The following is a 22,351-nucleotide window of genomic DNA, read 5'->3' as shown; positions in this document are numbered from 1 at the left end:
CCCCCACACACACACACACACTTATTCATGTAAGCAGCTTTTTCAAATTGCCTCTCCCATTCTCCATGTTGAATCTGATCCTATAGCACAAGCCCCCCTCCTCCAGTCATCTACCCCCGGCATCAATCCCCCCAATCATTTTTGCCAGTCTCCCCCCCCCCAATATATCCAATCCCTTCTAAGCACACCTTATGCAAAGAAAATACCCTCCCCCTCCAACAAAAGAGACTCCTTCACTCCCTGAACTCTATCCCCAGCATACATTATGAAACTATCTGGATGCAATTAGGACTAAAATGGGCCCTGCTATGTTTTTAGCAGCTTTAGTGAACAGGGGGGTTAAGGTCTTCATTAAAAAATATTCCCTTTATTATATAATTGCATCAATAATGTCATCCTAGCTACAATGATGTTTTTATAGATGAATAAATATTGGTCAAAAGAAAATTTATCATCTGTTTGTGGTGAACAAATAGACTCCAGATTTAATTTTTAATTCTCTGTTGATTCTTCCACATATTATCACTTATCACCTATACATGATAGCCTTTTTATTTTTGTATCCAAGTATAGGTTCTTAAGAACCCTCCCCCCCCCCAACCCATCCCATAAAACATCAACATTACCCTTTTCTGTTTCAGGGGTAATCATAGTCAGTACCACAACATTGGAAACTCTATGGGAAACAACCAAGGTAGAAATTAAGTCATGCCCGAGCACTGGCTAGTACATTTTATATGAAAAGAGATAATTGTGTCCCTGTTCTGTCTAATGTTATTCAGAACTTGTTCTCTAAAGACTTGTGGCATTATCTCTAAAGGGATATAATTAACAGTATCCTAGAGTCAGAAAATTGCAATGTTCGCCCCATACATAACAAAACATAGCTGTAATTTGCTTATCATTCAGGTATGGACATTTTTATCCTCTCTGGACATTGCATTCTACCCAATTTGCAGCTTCTTTAGGGAAGGTTAGAATTCTGCCTCTCCATTTTATTTCACCATTAATCTTACTGGGAGAAACAGCATTGCTGATTTTCAGATGACAGTGTGTCCTTTGAGCCTCATTGAATGTTTTCCTCTTTTTCTGTGCCTCAGGAAAAGAAAGCTGAAACTGTAGCTACCTTGGCTGAATTATGAAGCATCAGACTGCATTACTCTGTCCTAGAGTTAATGGTCAGGATTCATGTGAAGATTGGTCTCAAGGAGCCAGGGGGCGGCATCTGGGAGAGGGGCCTGTGGACCCATTTGACTGTAAAGAAAGCAAATAAATGATCTATTTCTTATTCTTTCAGTCACATTTTAATAACTTCTGTGATGGAAACATAGGAACATAGAATATGACAGCATTTAAGGACCCTAAGACGCATCTGCTCTGAACAATTTCATTCCTGAAGCAAGGCCAGAGATCCAAATTGACCTGTGGCTTTCTCCTTACTTCATTACTGCTGGAATCCTGTCTGTGCTTATTTCATGCTCTCTTGAATTTGTCTCCTTCACTGGAGATCCATTGCTCATTAGACTCTATGGACCTATCTGGGAGAAACATTTTTCTCAATTTACTTCTGTTCTCTTTGCCTTGAAATGTGCTTTTTCTGTACCTTCATCTGTGCCATCAATCCTTTTTTTTCTACAATGTTTTCCTTGTCCCCCAGTTCTCTTCCCTACTTCCTCCCTACTTTATTTTTTTCAAATCACTCTCATAAGAAGGACTTCTGAAATTATCTCATGTACCATCCAACGTAAACTGCTGCGTTTTGCTGCCTTATTCACAGCTGTGAATCATCCTCTTCTCCACTTGAAGGAAGTGGGCTTGGATTTGCAGTTTGGCACAACTGCTCCAGTCTCAGTCTGCCATAAACATTTTGCTGTGTTTCTGGAATGGGACGTTTTGCAGCTCTATGGCACTGGGAGGGAGGGGTAGGTAAGATGGACGAGTATTCAGGGTGGTGTGTCAGTGCTCCATGCTACCATTAGAGTGTTGGGAGGTCTCCTGATCTTACCTATACACTAGCTTGTGGTTGCATCATCAGATGGTGGGGGGGAGGAGGTTTGACAGATCTTTGATGTCATCTGATGAGCATCCTCCCCTGTCACCACCCTCTGACCCTGAACTGCCCAGAGTGCCAGTAGGCCTGAGAAAAGGCCTGTTGGAACTTATTTTTCCAATGGCAACAATGTTCATTGCAGACCATCTGCAAAGGTATGAAAGATAGAGTCTGGAGGTAATTTCATAACAGGGCACCAGTGTGAAATGGCCATAAAGGTGACTGTTTTACAAAGGCTATACAGTTGCCTATTTGTTTTTATTTAAAAAAAGAAAAAAAAGCAGCTAGAACTATCCTCAGCAGCTTTAAAATTCTCTTCCACAAATTTACACCTGCTTTGAAGGTATTAATGTACTCTATCTGGCCAATATTTTAAACTATTTAACTGGCCAGGAATGGCTCCTGGCCAGTTAAATAAACTTAAGCTGGCTAAGTGCTAATTTTCAGAGTGAGAGAGCAGGCTATCTCAGCTGAATATTAACGCTTAGGGGCTAGCCTGGTCATTGGCTATGTCATGCGACATAGCTGGTTAGCGTCAATATTCATTGACTGACCGGCTAAGTTTAGCGGACAGATATTCCCATATAAATAGCATGTCTATCTTTGACCACTGTAACTTAGCCAGTCAGCCGATGAATTTCAGCTATGTTTTTAGCAGCCAAAAAAACCCTGGAAATTCAATGCCAGTTGCTGGATATGACTCCAGCATTGAATTTGCAGGTCCGCCGCTAACTGTGGTAGTTAGCGAGACTCCCTCCTGTGGTCTCAATATCAGCACCTATTTGTACATTATATTTTCTAAAGTAATAGCACATGTCTCAATTCCACCCAGACTCCACCCCCAGGAACACCTATATGTGGATTATGAAAAGGCAGGCAAAATCTTATGGTGCACGTATTTTGTATGTCTTCATCTGTTGCTCAATTTTGTAAGAATACAAAACATCAAAAAATTCCACACGTTAAGGAAGTCCTACTTTTAGACTATAGATAGACTTATGGTGAACAGCGTGTGGCTGGTAAGAAAAAGGTCAAGAGCTAACCGGATCCACTTGATCCTCTCTTCATCATTGGCCAAAAAACATCTTGCTGCACTGTTTATCTTTTTTTCTTTATTTCTATTATTTATGAAACTTTCTTAAATATATTTAATTGTGCTCTTTTTTGCTTCAGTGCATGCTCACTACAATATCCAATAGTATACGCTAATCCGTAGATCGTCCAGAGGGAATGCAATCACACATCTTTATGTAAGGTAGTAAAGAACTGACACTTATCTTTCAATGTCAATGTTTCCAGTCAACAGCACTTGGGAATCTTGTGCTGTGCTGTCTTCACCCATCTGCCCCCAAGCCGACGGTGGCCAGTGTTTCATGCTGCTGCTTCAGGATTTTGGCGACAGGGCTACTCTGCAGGTGAAACGGAGAAACAAGCAATTACTACCAGTTCATACCTCACTGCTAACCCCACAGCGTACCCTTTAACACATTACTTGTGACAGCCACTGGTTCTCCCCACTATGCTACACTCGACATCTGAAACACCGAATGGTTTCTGTAGTATGTACTTGTCATGACGTCAGATGCTGTCAAATTAACGACCAATCACAAGCGCTACTTTAAATTAGAAAAAATGGTACCACTCTGTTTGTGAGTTTAGGCCAATGAGCTCAAGGGAGCGTAATTTGTATATCCATTTTTGCGCCTGCTGAAGTAAAATCTGTCAGTGGTCTCCTCCTTTCGGGGAGCAGAACCACACATTTTAAGTCAGAAAAAGTGGTGTAGAGTACAGTGTGATACTAGAGGCACTCCAATCCTCTCAGTCTGTATGGCACTCTTGTGTTCTATAGAAAAATCACAAAGTGTCAGGAGTGTGATAATATAAAGAAAATCAATAAAGTATATATACCACTCCAATTATACTCTCTGAAGTTAATGCAAAATTATGATATATACTAAATTTTATAAAGTAGCCTCAATGGCCCAGGGAACCATGTTTAGTTTAGGACTCCACTGAATTGGCCGACATCATGGGCTCCTCCTCTTTTCAGAAAAAACCACCGATACTAAAAAACTCCCTCTCTCAGGGGAGAAAAAGATCAAGTGGATAAAAAACGGAAAAGAGGGGTATTTTATCAAAATATCAATAAGAGTGCACAACACCACAGCGAGTATTAATGGAAGTAAAGGAAATACATTTACTTCATAAACCTTGATATTAAGAGAACAGAGAGCACTATATCAAACTGAAACCAATGTATCTCGGAGCTACAAATGTTTTTCACTTTGAGATGAACTTGCTTGTATAAATATGTTAAACAAATTACTTATCTTTGAGGCAAAATAAATTAGCCTTTTTGAAAGTTCAACCCATCTGGTTAATCTTTATGTAATGCTCTCGATCATCAATCCATAGTATCCTGTTTGTATAGTCGTCAGTCTCTGGTTGTTTTGGTATTGAAGTTAAGTTGTATAAGCGTGGGTAATACTTAGAGAAGTATTAAATCTCGCTATGTCTAACAGGGTTTCTCGACAGCCAGGGACCCCACTGTTTCGCAGTCTTCATCAGGAGAAGTTTCAAAATTAATAGAAATTAAATTCCTTTCTATTCTCTTAATATCAAGGTTTATGAAGTAAATGTATTTCCTTTACTTCCATTAATACTCGCTGTGGTGTTGTGCACTCTTATTGATATTTTGATAAAATACCCCTCTTTTCCGTTTTTTATCCACTTGATCTTTTTCTCCCCTGAGAGAGGGAGTTTTTTAGTATCGGTGGTTTTTTCTGAAAAGAGGAGGAGCCCATGATGTCGGCCAATTCAGTGGAGTCCTAAACTAAACATGGTTCCCTGGGCCATTGAGGCTACTTTATAAAATTTAGTATATATCATAATTTTGCATTAACTCTTGTGTTCTGCCATTTCTGTGGTCCATCCAGTTTGCTATTCTTACTAGTACAACTTATTTCTGTAGCACTACTAGATGTATGCAGAGCTGTCTTATTCACAGCTGTGAAGAAAGTGGACTTGGATGCCTTCTCTGAGGATTGAACTCAGGACCTTCAGATTATGAGACTGACGTGCTACCTACTGCACTAAGAGGGCTCAACAAGGTGGCCAGAGCCGTGCCTGCCACTCTGCATTGGCCCAAGTCACCCATTCTTAAACACTGGTTGTCAAGTCTCCACCATGTCAACCGCAAAGGCAGGCAAACATAATGGAGTCTTGGTTATAACCAGATATTATCACCAAGTATTGCTGACAGTATTCAACTTACCAGCCCTTTGTTACTGAAAAGCACACCTCTATTTTGGTCCAGTCTGTAGTTTTATCATATTTAGACTACTCAGGCACTTTCCCGTTTACAGGTTTAGTAGAACACCATGGCCAAGTTGATTTTTGGCAAAAAAAAAAAAAAAATCATGCCACTTCTTGTTAGATGAGTCTACATTAGCTTCCTGTTAAAGCCCAAATATCTTATAGATTGGTATGTTGGATTTATAAACTTTAATGGATTATGCCCAGATTATTTTACAATCGTATTCACTTTTCCTGTGTCTCCATTTACATCTAGAACTGGAAGCTCAAGTCTTCTCTATTTTCCTTCTGTGCTAGGAATTAAATACAAAAAAACCTTTACAGTTTTCTTTTATATATCAAGATGTCCAGATTTGGAATTCCTTACCCCTACAGCTTAAAACTATGCCCATATATTTCTCTCTTCGCAAAAATTTGAAAACTCATCTTTTTACTGATGGTTACTGATTTTCCTAATGAATTGTGATCCACTTTGAAACAACTTTGTTGGGAGTTGGCAGACTACAAATACTGTATCATATCATATCATGTCTTCCACTCCTCCCTGAGGTGCAGAGCACCCTAACTCGCAGAGCTTGACAATAAGCTATATCCACACTAGCTGAACAATCTACTTACCGTGCATTAACTACAATGCACACCCTGTGCCCAGTCCCCCCTGCTCCATCCCACTCTAAGCAGTTAGCCTGGGATCTTTTCTTTATTGGCTTTTTTAGCACGTGGTAAAATCAGTGCTTAATTGCGCAGGGTAGTAAACATGTCCCTATAGTAGATGCATCCAAGAACTGAAAAATATACCACATTCAGGTTTTTCTGCAAGTTGTACAGACCATGTTGGTAAGTTCATAATTGCTGCAAATGACATTATTTGAACATAAGATTTATTTATTTATTTACCATCTTTTTCAAGGAATTCACTCAAGGCGGTGTACAGCAAGAATAAGTCAAAGATAAGCAGTAGACAAGTTATGGTGTGTATGCTACAATACAAAGTCAACAATATGCAATAAAACATTTTAATACATAGCGTAGTATGTAAGCACAGATGGAACATATGGATAGATAATTGGATTGATATGGTATTGTAATGTGCTTTGCTTGCACTTCTATTATTTTTAAAACATTCAGGCAGCATGTGATAATACTGATGTCATAGAGTGTAGGAGTAGCCTAGTAGTTAGTGCTGCAGACTTTGATCCTGGGGAACTGGGCTCAAGTCTCACTGTAGCTCCTTGTGACTCTGGGCAAGGAGCTACAGTGCCCCAGGTACAAATAAGTACCTATATATACTATGTCAACTGCTTTCTACTACTACTACTTAGCATTTCTATAGCGCTGCCAGGGTTACGCAGCGCTGTACAAGTTTAAACATGGAGAAGGACAGTCCCTGCTCAAGAAAGGCAGTATATCAAGTCCCATTCCCATCATTATTTTCAGGGCTGAATTGCAGAGGGACTGGCCTTGAAAACAGTTCCACCTCTTCTTTTCAGACTTCACAATAGAGTGTTCTGGTCTAGTTCCTCCCTTCCAGGTAGTCTGCAGGGAAGAAGAGAGGAGACATGAGCCAGCAGAGCAAGGAACACTGATCTCACTAAACCCGCCCTTCGTTTCCTGTCTGCAAGCCCCCTCCCTCTTCCTTGCAGCTCCGCTCCCTTCTTGTCTACAAATTAAACCCAGAGACCCCAATGATCAAAAGTAAATACAGGTGCTAGAGGCACTAGCGCCGGACTAGCTTCCACATTTACCCAGCACGGATGATCATAAGGGGTCTGGCGCAAACGCACAGGGAATACCATAGTGCTCATTTAAATTATATTTAAAATGTAGCTCTCCAGTATTCCACCTGTATGGTCAGAGCACGTTGACTGATCGTACGGGCCAAATAGCGTCTTAACCCTATGCCAGCTCGGAACTGGCATTAAGGTTAAGGCTGTTCCTCCCCCCCCCCCCATCCATTCGAGGCAGCCCAGGCAGCCACCATCAGTCCTGATTCCCCAGTGGTTGAGGCCCTGGTGGCCTATTGCACCCCAAGCCCACCTGGACAGCGACACGGACTGGAGGTCCATCAGACCTCCAGCTCCACAACCCCCACCCCCCCCCCCCCAACGCAAGGGCACGGGGGGGGGGCGGAGGTCCAGTGGACCTCTAGGCCCCCTAACTCCCTGACATGAAAAGCAACTCCTTGGTGGCCCAGTAAGGGTACTCAATGGACTCACTAGAATTCATTTTAATGCAATGTGTCACCATGTATCCCACACAGGTTAATACCTGCACTCAGTTACTTTCTACATTGCTGGTTCAACCCTCGGTAACTGTATGGCTAGCCCTTCTCTTATTATTTTCTTAGGGAACTCCTCAGGCCCCAATGATCAATTTCCCATGCTGTTCTGAAACAGTGCCCTAAAAATAGCACCAGAACAGGGAGGGGAATTTACTCCCCAATCATCAACTCTAATATCATCCAAATTTAGATGGGTTATTAGCGTTGATCATTGGAGAAAAGTGGGGGAGCATTGTGCCTTGTTTGACAGGTCTCGGCTAGCCAGGATCTGTCAATCATTGAGCTGGAGGTCCGTGGAAACCCCCCACCAGACCCTCCCAAAGGCAAGCCCCCCCCCCCAAGCTCCCACACATGCCTGGACAGTGACAAGGGCACAGGGGTGCTAGAGGTCCGGTGGACTTCTAGTCCACCTAACTCCCCGACACAAAAAGTAATTCCCTGGTGGCCCAGTGGGCCACATACCCACACTCCCCACTTGCCCTGGTGGTCTAGCAATCCCTCCTCCTTCCAGAGCCACCTCCAAAATGTTGGTGCCCTGCCCAATGCATCCTGGGATGCGCTGGGCAGGGCTTCCCTACCATATAAGGGACCCTTGCCCAGAGCATTCCAGGTCAGGGCCCCGCCATTTTGGAGGTGGCACTGGAAGGATGAGGGAGTGCTACTCCTTCCTCTGCTACTACAAGGTACAGGGGAATGAGGGGGCCACTAGACCATCAGGGCGAGTGGGGGGGTGGGGGTATGTAGCCCACTGGGCCACCAGGGAATTACTTTTTGTGTTAGGGGACCTCTGGCCCTTCTGTGCCGTTGTTTTGGGGGGCTGGAGGTCCACCAGACCTCCAACCCCCTGTGTCACTGTCTGGGGTGTGTGGGAGCTTGGGGGGCACTAGGCCTTGTCTTTGGGGGGGTCCGGGGGGATTCCAGGGATCTCCAGCTGAATGATTGACAGCCCAGACCTGTCAAACAAGTGCGGGAGGATTGTGCCTGAGTGCATGCCCAGGCACAATCCTCCCGCACTTTTCCCCAATGATCAACACTAATAACATGCCTTAATTTGCATGATATTAAAGTTGATCATTGGGGAGTAAATTCCCCTCTCTGTTCTGGTGCTATTTTTAAGGCGCTGTTTTGGAACAGCATGGGGAATTGATCATCGGGGCCTGAGGAGTTCCCTAAGAAGGGCTAACATTATCAGTGTTATTGGTAGTCTTACCCAGTTAAAATAATGCAAACTAAGGGGCCAATGCAGAAAGCTATGACGGGATTAACCATACAGTCACTGAGTGTTGAACAAGCAATGCAGAGAGTAACTGAGTGCTGGTATTAACCTGTGTGGGATACATGGAGGGGCATAATCGAACGCGAACGCCCATCTCCATGGGCGTCTATGTTTGAGAACGGGTATGTGAAGGGGCGGGACAGACCGTATTTTCGAAAAAAAATGGGCGTCCATCTTTTTTTTCAATAATACGGTTTGTGCCCGGCAAATGCATCGGATTTGTGTGGATTTGAGCTGGGCGGTTTCGTTTTCCAGTGATAATGGAAACCGAAGGCGCCCAGCTAAAAAATGAACAAATCCAAGGCATTGGGTCGTTGGAGGGGCCAGAATTCGTAGTGCACTGGTCCCCCTCACATGCCAGGCCACCAACGGGCACCCTAGGGGGCACTTGTAAAAGTAAAAAAAATTTAAATACCTCCCAAGTCCATAGCTTCCATCCCTTGGGTGCTGAGCCCCTCAAATCCCCCCACTGCCCACAACTCTACACCATTACCATAGCCCTTATGGCTGAAGGGGGGCACCTACATGTGGGTACAGTGGGTTTTGGGGGTGGTTTGGAGGGCTCCCATTTACCAGCACAAGTTTAACAGGTAGGGGGGGATGGGCCTGGGTCCACCTGGCTGAAGTCCACTGCACCCACTAACAACTGCTCCAGGGACCTGCATACTGCTGTGATGGAGCTGGGTATGACATTTGAGGCTGGCATACAGGCTGGAAAAAAAGTTCTTAAAGTTTGTTATTTTATGGTGGGAGGGGGTTAGTGACCACTGGGGGAGTCAGGGGTGATCATCCCTGATTCCCTCCGGTGGTCATGTGGTCATTTAGGGCACTTTTTGGGGACTTGTTCATGAAAAAAAGGGTCAAAAAATGACTCAAATTCAAGCGAAAAGCGCCTTTCTTTTTTCGATTATCGGCCGAGGACGCCCATCTCTCCTCAGCCGATAACCACACCCCAGTCCCGCCTTCACCATGCCACCAACATGCCCTCGTCAACTTTGCCCGTTTCAGCGACAGATTGCAGTTGAAGACGCCCAAAATCGGCTTTCGATTATACCGATTTGGGCGCCCACGGGAGAAAAGTGCCCATCTCCCGATTTGGGTCGAAATATGGGCGTCTTTCTCTTTCAAAAATAAGGCTGATGGTGGCACATTGCATTAAAATGAATCGTAATGAGTCCATTGAGTACGCCACAGCAATGCAGAGAGGTAAACTGGAGCTTTTGACATGCAATTACTGTGATAATTTTTTTTTACCAGATCTGGTGGCATATAAGGGTTCACAGAAAGGATTTCATGCTGGTTTTTTAAATTTCATTGCCACTTTTGTCTCCTTTTGCAACCTGAAGGCAGCCCCTGCAAGGTTCAAAGGCAGACAGGAGATTATAGAGATGTGTTCTTGTCTGAACAAAACAACATGGAAGCACACATTGGCCTCTGTTCGTCTGCACCTAAATATGAGCCTTACACAATGCTGGCATGCATTTTCGTTTTCTTTTGGACATGAGCATAGGAACCTGGGCTTACCCCAAAACCTTTCTGCACATTTTTCTGACATTCCCCCCCCCCATTAGATGCAAGTTTTCTATGCATAAAATTAGACTGTATTTAACATCCTGCATGCCACAGTGTTACTCTCACAGTAGAAACCAGGGGCTGTGACATCCCTATGCGCTCTACCATGAGCCTTTCTGCTTCAAACCCAAAGGGAGAGAGTGTTGATATTTATTTATTTATTTATTTGTGTATTGGGATTTATTAACCACCTTTATGAAGCGATTCACCTGAAGCAGTGTACAGCAGGTACAGTTTAACATAAAACTTACAGTTTTGTTTACAGCATAGCAATAGTAAAATGACTAAATATAAAAGTAAATACAATAAGGGTCCCTTTTACTAAGCCGCATAGGCGCCCACGCACACCGAATGCACGCCAAATTGGAGTTACTGCCCGGTTACCGCGTGGCCCTTGCAGTAATTTCAGTTTTGGTGCGCGTCTGAAAAATATTTTTTATTTTCTGGCGCATGTAACGGCCGTGCGCAGGTCATTACCACCCAGATTCTTTACTGCTAGGTCAGTGGCTGGTGGTAAGGTCTCAGACCCAAAATGGATGCGCGGCAATTTTGATTTTGCTGCACATCCATTTTTGACAAATGTCTTTTTTTTAAATTTTCAACAATTTTTTATTGATGAAACGACACGACAAACAACCAACACGCTCCATGTACTGAGCCATGAGACCAGAACATTCACAAAAGAGCATAGTAACATTCTCTTCATCAATGTTTTACATTTCTTCTTCCCCCTACCCCATCCCCACCCCTAAGATCCACCGTTTATTATTTTGATACCAGCTATATGAAACCCATTTGAACATCTTAAGTATTGATAAACACTGGTCAAAGAAGAAAGAGAAAAAGAGAAAAAAAAGACAAAAAGACCAACAGTGTCTAACAATCCCCTTCCCTCATTGTATTCCCGGGTAATCTATTCAGAATTTGGCTGCGAGCTCTACTGGATATGCTGTTGAGGTAAGGTTGCCATATTCCCAGGAATTTCCTCTGTCTTTTTGGTGATAATCTCGCCCCTCTAGCCTCCCAAAGCATAAGCTGGTGTAGCATATTCCTCCAGCCCCAATAAGAGGGAGGTATGTCTGATACCCATCCATTAAGTATACATTTTTTTCCAACTATACAAGCTTTATTTGTCAACAACTGGGCTTCCTTGTTTCCCCCTCCTCCTTGTCCCTCTACATTAAACATCATACGTTCAAAAGTGACCCTAGTCCTATGCCCCAGGACCCCTCTAAGAAAGTTCTCCACTTTTTGCCAGAATGATTTTACATATCTGCAGAGCCAAATGCAGTGTGTAAATGAGGCTCGTGGCTGCCTACATTTAAGGCAGTTATCTTCCTCCACCACTCCTGCATGATAGGCTCTCCTCTGGGAAAAATATGCTCTGTGTACCGTTCTAAATTGACATTCTTGAAGTTCTGCACTATGTACTATTTTAGAAACCCCCATCAATGACCGTCGTATAAGTATCTCAGGTATTGGTTTCTGTATGTCTATACTCCAACGTGTTGCTACTTCTGCCACTTCCCTTGGTGGTTGAGCATTCTCCATAAGTCTACAGAACCAGGAGACTGAAACTTGCCCTGCTGCATCACCCTCTAAAAACTCCCTCAACTTCCTCCCAAAACTAGGATGCAGACTGTCTCTTGGAAGGCTTTGTACATAATGAAGAAGCTGGTGATAAGCAAAAAGCGTCATTAAACCCCCTGAACTGGTACTCATGAATTCTTGTGTTGTCAGCAGCACCCCCTCCTCCCTAATGAAACTCTCCAGGAGAGTGACTCCTTGTTCCATGAGTCGCCGGAAAATCTTATTATCTCTACCTGGTGAGAAGTCGTCATTACCCTGCAGCGGCAATAAGACGCTGCTGTTCGGGTTTTGTCCCCATCCTTCCAACAAATCTTTCCATACCCATCTCAAAGGCTCTAATAGTATGCTGTGCCTAACCCGTATCGGCATCTTTTTCTGAGTCACATGTAACAGGTAATTCACATGCCATGGGTGAAAGTATGCTTTCTCTAAATCTATATCTGTATAAGTGTTGGTTCCCAAGATCCAATCTCTAAGGTGACGCAATAAGCAGGCCTTATTATATTTCTGCACATCTGGCAATCCTAAACCTCCATGCTTCTGAGCCCCCACCAAATGTTGCCACTTCACCTTAGGTTTTTTTCCGGCCCAACAAAATGATACCACCAGTCTTCTGAGTAGTACCAGATCTTTTCTCGTAAGTCTGATCGGCATAGCCTGCATTATGTATAGCCACCGAGGGAATACTATCATGCGATATGCATGTATTCTGCCCATAAGCGACAGAGGCAGGGCCGACCACCTAGACAACTGATCCTTCGTATCCTTTAGTAACCGTGCTACATTAAGGGCGTAGAGTTGCCGAGTATCCATGGCTAACTGGGTGCCTAAATACCTAAACTCTCCTGGAGCCCACCGGAGAGGGAACTCTGCACCCCAACCACTTTTTAATTCTTCCGTGTTTGCCAGGGCTTCCGATTTTAAGTAGTTTAATTTAAAGCCAGAGAAGTCCCTGTACTCCCGTAAGCTTTCCAGCAAATATAGTAGTGAGCTTCGGGGTTCAGTTAGTAACACCAAGAGGTCATCCGCAAAGGCCGCTGTCTTAAATGTGATGCCTCTGATCTGGACCCCTTTAATGTCAGCATTACTCTGTATTTCCCTTAATAACGGATCCATCGCTAGGATAAAGAGAAGTGGCGATAGCGGACAGCCCTGCCTTGTGCCCCTCTGGATTGGGAACCACTCTGATAGTTGCCCATTAGCATAAACTTGTGCTTTGGGTTCGTTATATAACGTCTCCACTGCGCTAGTAAAGAATCCCGCAATACCATATGCCTTTAGCACCCCAAAAAGAAATTCCCGCCCTACTCTGTCGAATGCCTTTTCGGCATCGAAGCTTATTAGCATTGCTGGGGTGTTCTCCATCTTTACTCTTTCCAAGGCTGCCCAAATCCTTCGCATGTTTTTCACTATCACCCTCCCACATGTAAACCCCACCTGCGGTTCCATCACCAATGCAGGGAGGAACCGTGATAACCTATTTGCCAGTATTTTGGCCAGCATTTTTATCTCTACATTTAGTAGCGATATTGGCCTGTAGGATTCAGGGCAATCCCTTGGTTTACCAGGCTTTGGCAATACGGTAATTTGGGCCCTGTTGGAATGTGCCGGTAAACAACCTCTCTGTATAGATATATTGAATACTTTTGTGAGTACCGGGTTTATTTCCGCACCTAACAACTTGTAGAACTCAGACCGCATTCCATCTGGTCCTGGTGCTTTATTCAATTTGCTCTGTTTAACCACCCATTCAATCTCCTCTGCCATCACTGGAGCATTCAAAATTTCCAAATCTCCTTCCGAGACCTGTGGCAGCTCAATACTATCTGAATACGTGCTACTGGGTGTAACTAAGTCTTCTTGCCGTGAATATAACTTTTTAAAGAACGCAGCTAACACCGCGTTGATCTCATGGTCTTTATGGGTCTGTTTGCCTCCCTCATCTGTCATGGTTAAAATTTTTGTAGCTCCCGTTTTCTGGTTAACTACTTTAGCCATTAGCCTCCCACTTTTATTCGCATACTTTTATTCGTGTCTATAATAGGTATTTGATTTCTGTATTCTCTCCTGTAGGAGTTCATTTAAGGCCTGCTGCGCTTCTAATAATTGTGTTTTAATGGCCAGTGAATGCCTTCGGCCGTATTGTCTCCTCAGCGATGTCACTTGCTTTTCTAACCTGGCCACCTCCCCGTCTCTGACCTTTCTTTTGAAAGCTACATAAGATATAATTTCTCCTCTGAGGACCGCCTTTGCGGACTCCCAGAAAAGAATGGGATCCTCCCCATGTTGCATGTTATTATCTCGAAAGTCCCGCCACTTCTCCATCAAATAGGGCAGGAAGTGGCTATCTCTATACAGTAAGGCTGGAAAACGCCAGGACCCTAATGGAGGCCTTCCCTCTCCTCCCCTCAAACACACCTTCACCCACGCATGGTCCGAGATCATGATAGGTCCAATATGAGCCCCCTCCACCCTGATCAGTAGTTCAGGAGATAACAGTATATAATCTATTCTAGACATGGTGGAGTGGGCCCTGGACAGATGTGTAAAGTCTCTCTCCACTGGATGTAGAGTTCTCCACACATCCACTATGTCAAGGGTATTACATAAACGGGCCACGCCCCTCTCTGTTCTAGCAAGTTCCCTTCCCGTCGGTGCAGATCTATCTAATTCGGGATCTATTACTTCATTCATGTCTCCTCCTATCAAAATTGGCATGTCCCCCAGTGTCCGTATTTTCCTTATAAGTTGGGAGTGAAAACGTTTGTCAATTTTATTTGGTGCATATATATTCCCTAGCAGCAATGGTTGCCGTTCTATTATGACTGATGCCAGGACGTATCTCCCTCCCGGATCGGACAATACTTTCTTAATCTCTACATTGAGCCCTTTCCTAATCAACGTAATTACTCCACCCTTCTTTCCAACTGCTGGGGCATCCATCCATTCTCCTACCCACCACCTCTTCAGTTTGGCATGTTCTTCCCTAGGGAGATGTGTCTCTTGCAAAAATGCTATAGATACTTTCCTATCATTCAAGGCTTTCAGGATTTTTTGTCTCTTAACCGGGGAATGTATGCCCCCCACATTCCATGTGATCACTTGCAATGTACTCATGTTACCCCTGGTTCAAACATTCTATATTCTGACATGTTGTTATAAAACTTCATAATCACGCCCGGAGAGTGTCCCAGCCTCCACCCCCCAAGCAATGTCGTCCTCCTGGCTCCTACCCGGGAAAACTTCTTCCATCCCAGCCATACCACCACATTTAATCCACATCCAATAACAGATCTTAGATTCCCTCCCCCCCTCCCCTTACATTTTCCCCCCCCTACTTCCAACTTTACCCTCCCGCATCCCTCCCCCTCCCCCCTCCCCCGCCCCCCTCTACCCTTGCTTATGCCTCTAGGCATATCTTCCGGTGTTACCACGGCTAGAGCGCCTCCTTCAATCAAGTCCTGACTAGAGCCATTTTCCACCTGCTGCTTATAGCGACATCTCTTTCAGGATCTCCGCAGTATTGGTTTTTGAGTCCTGTTCATATGTTTATAAGTCTAGTCTTATAACTTCTATATGATGTCCATTTCTCCCATAGTGTATTATCTGTCTGTTTTCTCGCTTTATTGTGCTGTCCATAATCCAACAAGTAACTAAAACAACCATAAACAACATTGCTTTACCGGCAACATCCGATAAGTCTTTGTTATTAGGCTTTCCCAGATTCCTCTCCTTACCGATCTTCAGCCGTCCTGTCTTTGTGCCAGCATCTTTTCCACGTATATGTTTGCTTCTTCAACTCTTTCAAAGAAAAGTGTCTGACCATTATCCAGTATCTTAAGCTTGGCAGGATACAGCAGGCTAAATCTGTGTTTTAATCCAAAAAGCTTAGTGCACAGCGGAGCAAAGCTTTTTCTTGCCGCGGACACTGCAGAGGAGTAGTCCTGAAAACACAGGATGCGCTTCCCTTGGTATTCCAAATTTTTGCCCGCTCTTATCGCTTGCAAAATCAGAGCCTTGTGCGCATAGTTTAGAATTCGAAAGATGATCACTCTGGGCTTGCCCATGCCTTCTCTTTTTTGCCCAAGCCGGTGTGCTCTCTCCACATGGAGAGTAGAAGCAAGCTCCGCATTTTCCAAGGTCTCGGGAAGCCATTTTTCCAGGAAGGAGCACAAATTCCGCTCAGGAAGAATCTCTGGTAGTCCCACGAGGCGGAGGTTATTTCTCCGAGATCTATTCTCTAGATCTTCCAGCTTTGCCTCCACCTCCTTGAGGCGCGTTTGTACACGTGGCAGATCCTCTTTGACTTTTATAATGTCCTCCTCCACTTGGCCCACTCTCTGTTGTACTGCCTGCAACTCCGTTATCATTTTGGTATGTCTCTCATCCAGGCCTTCTAGCTTTTCCAAGATGAGTTGCAGTTTCACGCCGACCGCCTGTTCGACCGCCGTCCTCAACTCCTCCGTTATCTCCGCCGCCCAAAGGGAACCCGGCGGCGGCGAGATCTTGTCCGCCATTTTGTTTTCGGCAGTCCGGGTTTTATCTTTTGCGTCTTTGCGGGCCGTTTTCGATGCCATCCGCTTTGCCCTGAGCTCCGCTACGTTCCTGGGCTATCCTCTGAACTGCTCGATGTAAGTGCTTTCCGCGTAAGGCGGGAAACGGGCAATTCGCGTGCAGATTAACTGAGGCGCTCCGGAGCAGTGGTTCTCTGCGTCCTCACCGCTCCATGCCTCCGCCGGAAGACAAATGTCTTTTTTACAGGCACGCTAAAAAATGGATCGGCGAGCACCCAAAACCCGTGCCTACACTACCGGAAGCCATTTTTCAGCGCACCTTTGTAAAAGGACCCCTAAATGAGGTAAACTTGAAAACAGCAAATTTAAACCTAATAATAGGACTACCATGAAACAGTATCAAAAATACACACATTTAACAGCACTGAAATTCAAATAACAGAGATCATTACGATGTCAGCATAATTCTAATGAAACACATAAGCATATATTAGAATATTCAAATAACATAGATATGATGGTAATGCTTTTCTACAATTCGGCTTACCATGTAGCCAAAGGGTCAAGTGCAGATACATAGATGGAGACAAGGTGGGTGGTACATAGTCAGCAGGGATAAATGGATAGGTAGCGAAAATCAGGGCAAGTTCTTTCTAAAGTTAAACAAGACATCAGGAACTGGCCTAAGTTACAGTGTGTGTAGAAAGCTAGTCCAGGTGCAGAATGGTGTATAGTCAGTCATAAGTACATAAGCATTGCCATACTGGGAAAGACCAGCATCTTGTTTCCAACAGTGGCCAATCCAGGTCACAAATACCTGGCAAGATCCCCAAAAAGTACAAAACATTTTATACTGCTTATCCAGAAATAGTGGATTTTGCCAAGTTCATTTAATAATGGTCTATGGACTTTTGCTTTAGGAAGCCGTCCTGAAGTGTTAAACTTTACCCCTGAAACTATTCCTCCTTTAAACAAGATATATTATATACAAAGTAAAAAACCTTTGAAAAATCCTTTGGAAGTTATTCCTCAAGAAACTGGAGAAGAAGAATTAAATATCTCTGAAATATTAGAAACAACTTTAAATGTGGATTCAGAGAGAGCAACACTGATAGTTTCATTTATATTCCAGCAAGATCTTGAAGCTGTTAAATGAATGTACTTTAAAAAAAATTGCAGTCTCTGTTCCGGGGAAAAAAAGTTTGGATGTACCTGGACGTCACCAAACAGACTCAAGAAAGGAGGAAACTTTTTCTCTCAATGAGAACAGAAACACTAGCTCTAGGGGCCTCTTTTTATTTAAATTACCCTTGTAAATGTGTTATAAAATATTTGAGTTTAAAATATATTTTTTATCAACCTGAGCAGTTAAAAGCATTTATAACTTTGAAGAAAATTGGTTAAACTGTTAGTTCCTATGATGATTATAATATTGATTTAGGATAGCAAAAGTGAATTATGCATCTTTATATTTAAATTGTGCTTCTTTAAAAATTCTCTTAAAGACTACCCCCTCATAACTGTGGTCTAAAGAAGAGACACCGTTGTTTGTAAAAAAACATTTCTCTTCTATATAGAATTATTGAGTTCTCTATTACTTGTCAAATGAAATACTTGTTAAATGAAAGAAAATGAATAAATAATATATGAAAAAAAAGGAAGCCGTCCAAACCTTTTTAAAACTCCACTAAGCTAAACGCCTTTACCACATTCTCTGGCAATGAATTCCAGAGTTTCATTACACGTTAAGTGAAGAAACATTTTCTCCGATTCGTTTTAAATTTACTACATTGTAGCTTCATCGCATGCCCTCTAGTCCTAGTATTTTTGGAAAGCGTAAACAGACACTTCACATCTACCCGTTCAACTCCACTCAGTTATTTTATAGACCTCTATCATATCTCCCCTCAGCCGCCTTTTCTCCAAGCTGAAGACCCTATCTACTTTAGCCTTTCCTCATCGGGACGTCATCCCATCCCCTTTATCATTTTCATCGCCCTTCTCTGCACCTTTTCTAATTCCACTATATATTTTTTTGAGATGCGGCGACCAGAATTGAACACAATATTCGAGGTGCGGTCGCACCATGGAGCGATACAAAGGCATTATAACATCTTTGTTTTGTTTTCCATTCCTTTTCTAATAATAAATCTAACATTCTATTTGCTTTCTTAGCCGCAGCAGCACACTGAGCAGAAGGTTTCAACGTATCATCAACGACGACACCTAGATCCCTTTCTTGGTTGGTGAGTCCTAACGTGGAACCTTGCAAGACGTAGCTATAAGTTGGGTTCCTCTTTCCCACATGCATCACTTTGCACTTCCCATTTTGACGCCCAGTCTCCCAAGGTCCTCTTGTAATTTTTCACAATCATCCCGTGATTTAACGACTTTGAATAACTTTGTATCATCAGCAAATTTAATTACCTCACTAGTTACTCCCATCTCTACATCATTTATGAATATGTTAAAAAGCAGTGGTCTGAGTACAGACCCCTGGGGAACTCCACTAACTACCCTTCTCCATCGAGAATACTGACCATTTAACCCTACTCTCTGTTTTCTATCTTTTAACCAGATTTTAATCCACAATAGAACACTACCTCCTATCCCATGACTCTCCAATTTCCTATGGAGTCTTTCATGAGGTACTTTGTTAAACGCCTTTTGAAAATCCAGATACATAATATCAACTGGCTCACCTTTATCCACATGTTTGTTCACCCCTTCAAAGAAATGTAGTAGATTGGTGAGGCAAGATTTCTCTTCACTAAATCCATGCTGACTTTGTCTCATTAATCCATGCTTTTGAATATGCTCTGTAATTTTGTTCTTAATAATAGTCTCTACGATTTTGCCCGGCACTGACGTCAGACTCACTGGTCTATAATTTCCCGAATCTCCTCTGGAACCTTTTTAAAAAATTGGCGTTACATTGGCCACCCTCCAATCTTCCGGTACCACGCTCGATTTTAAGGATAAATTACATATTACTAACAATAGCTCTGCAAACTCATTTTTCAGTTCTATCTGTACTCTGGGATGAATACCATCCGGTCCAGGAGATTTGCTACTCTTCAGTTTGTAGAACTGGCCCATTATATCCTCCATGTTTACAGAGAATTCATTAAGTTTCTCCGACTTGTCAGCTTCGAATACCATTTCCGGCACCGGTATCCCACCCAAATCTTCCTCGGTGAAGACTGAAGCTAAGGATTCATTTAATCTCTCCGCTACAGCTTTGTCTTCCCTGATCGCTCCTTTTACTCCTCGGTCATCTAGCGGTCCAACCGATTCTTTTTGCCGGTTTCCTGCTTTTAATATACCTAAAAAAAAATTTACTATGTGTTTTTGCCGCCAACGCAATCCTTTTTCGAAGTCCCTCTTAGCCTTCCTTATCAGCGCTTTGCATTTGACTTGACATTCAGTATGCTGTTTCTTATTATTTTCATTCAGTTCCTTCTTGCATTTCCTGAAAGATTTTCTTTTAGCTCTAATAGCTTCCTTCAGCTCACTTTTTAACCACGCTGGCTGTCGTTTGGTCTTCCGTCCTCCTTTTTTAATACGCGGAATATATTTGGCCTGGGCTTCCAGGATGGTGTTTTTGAACAGCATCCACACCTGATGTAAATTTTTGACCCTAGCAGTCGCTCCTCTAAATATTTACAAAACACTTCTTGGAATCACATTCTCCTATGTCATTGGTACCCACATGTACCAAGACAGCTGACTCCTCCCCAGCACTATCTAAAATCCTATCTAGGTGATGCGTGAAACCTGCCACCTTCGCACCAGGCAGGCAAGTCACCAGGTGATCCTCATGTCCACCAGCCATCTATATGCCTAATGATTGAATCACCAACTACAACATCTGTCCTAACCTTTCCCTCCTGGTCAGCACTTGGAGACATATCCTCGATGTGAGAGGATAGTACATCCCCTGGTGGGCAGGTCCTTGCTACAGGAGTACTTCCTACTTCACCTGGGTGATTCTCTCCTTCTAGGAGATGTCCCTTCTCCAAGGTAGCACAGGGGCTGCAAGACTGGAGGTGGGACTTCTCTACAACATCCCTGTAGTTCTCTGTGTACCTCTCTGTCTCCCTCAGCTCCACCAAGTCTGCTACTCTAGCCTCAAGGAGCTAGGAGCTCTTTGCATCGGGCACACACATATGACATCTCACCAACTGGGAGATAATTATACATGTGACACTCAATGCATAAGACTGGATAGCACCCCTCTTGCTGCTGGACTGCTGACTCCATCTTAGTGTTTTTGAGTTTTTCAATAATTTAAAACTTGCTACAGTATTAAGGATATTAGCCAAATATAAAATTGTCTTTTAGTTTATATAGTATATAGTATATTGTATGATTTATTTAGTTTTTCCTACTTAGATGGTAATGAAATGTATTTAAAACTCTGTAAGAGTGCTCCTTGCTTGTTACCCTAATTACAATAACTGACTATAAATGAAGAGTTGTGCTAGGGGTGGGAAGACTAAACTAGATCCTGCAGTGCCTGCTAGATTCTATCTGTTAATGCTGAGGTACAAAGTTTTTAAAACTAAGTAGAAAAGACTATGGTGATTAGTTGATAAAATTTGCTTTTTATATTTTTATTTTGCCTAACACTAACCTACAATTCCTCCTTTAACCCCAAGCTTTAAGTTCCCAAAGCACAAAGCAAAATAGCGTTCACTTACCAGAGAAATGTCCTCTTCTCTCTGAACTTTTCAGAAAGCCATCTTATGTATTAAAGGCTTGGGAGAAAAGTCAGGCTTTTACCTGCTTCCTAAAGTAAAGGTAGTCTTGAGTTAGCTGTAGCCTTGTGGGAGTAAATTCCAGATTGTGGGGGCTACTCCTGAGAAGGCTCGCTGGCGGGTATCACATCATACAATTTCGTTTGATGAGGGTACAGATAGTGATGCTCCTTGAGATGACTTTAGAGGTTTCAAAGGTATGTAAAGGGCTAACTTACTCTTTAAGTACTCTGGCCCATTTTGCCTGAGGACCTTGACAGTTAAACATAGAGTTTTAAATTTAGCCCTATAAGGTACTGGTAGTCAGTGTAGTTTTTTGCAGGAAGGGTGTGATGTCCTCACGCCGTTTGCAGACTTCTATCAGTTGTGCTGCAGTATTCTGAATTAGTTTGAGCTGATGCAATCTCTTTTTGGTTTGATCAGTGTACAGGGCATTACAGTAGTCTAGTTGCGATTTTGGCCTTTACCACTATGGTCAGACTTGTCTTTTCAATATAGGGAGAGAAATTTTGTAGCTGCTGCAGGTGATAATAGACAATTTAAAGGTTATTTGAATTTGCGGGATCAGAGTGAGTGATTAGTTTAGCAGTATCCCAAGATTCCTGACCTGTGATTTTAGGGGAAGTTCATACTTCCCAAAAGGTATTTGAAGTCAGGTATTTGTCCACTTGTGTTAGGTACCCAAAGAATCTCTATTTTGCTTGGGTTCAGGCAGAGTTTGCTGTTGTGTGCCCATTCCTGAGTTGCATTTAAACAGGCAGTCAGTTTACTTAAAGCTGTAGGTAGATCTGGTTCAGTAGGCATGAGTAGCTGCACATCATCAGCATAGATATAGAATTTTGTATCCATCAACCGAAGCAGCTCAGCCAGAGGCTTGAGGTAGATGGGAGACAGTATGGATTCCTGTGGCACCCCACAGTTCAGTGCCCAAGGTAACGATGTGCTGTTGCTGAGCAGAACTGATTGCTGTCTGTCTGACAAATAAAATTTGAA

At 43.1% G+C, this 22,351-nt stretch overlaps 1 protein-coding gene and 1 non-coding gene across 2 annotated transcripts in view; one reads left to right on the top strand and one right to left on the bottom strand.

Annotated features, from left to right (window-relative positions):
* TENM2 (teneurin transmembrane protein 2) overlaps window positions 1-22,351 on the top strand; it is a 1,250,894-nt gene that overhangs the window by 180,370 nt on the left and 1,048,173 nt on the right. The gene's annotated exons all lie outside the window — the stretch shown is intronic.
* Window positions 5,080-5,152, bottom strand: TRNAM-CAU. The gene has a single exon. It is a non-coding gene; the product is annotated as a tRNA-Met (tRNA).

This window comes from Microcaecilia unicolor, chromosome 8 (assembly GCF_901765095.1).
Source record: "Microcaecilia unicolor chromosome 8, aMicUni1.1, whole genome shotgun sequence".
NCBI classification, from domain to species: Eukaryota; Metazoa; Chordata; class Amphibia; order Gymnophiona; family Siphonopidae; genus Microcaecilia; species Microcaecilia unicolor.
This window is presented reverse-complemented; position numbering and strand designations above follow the sequence as displayed.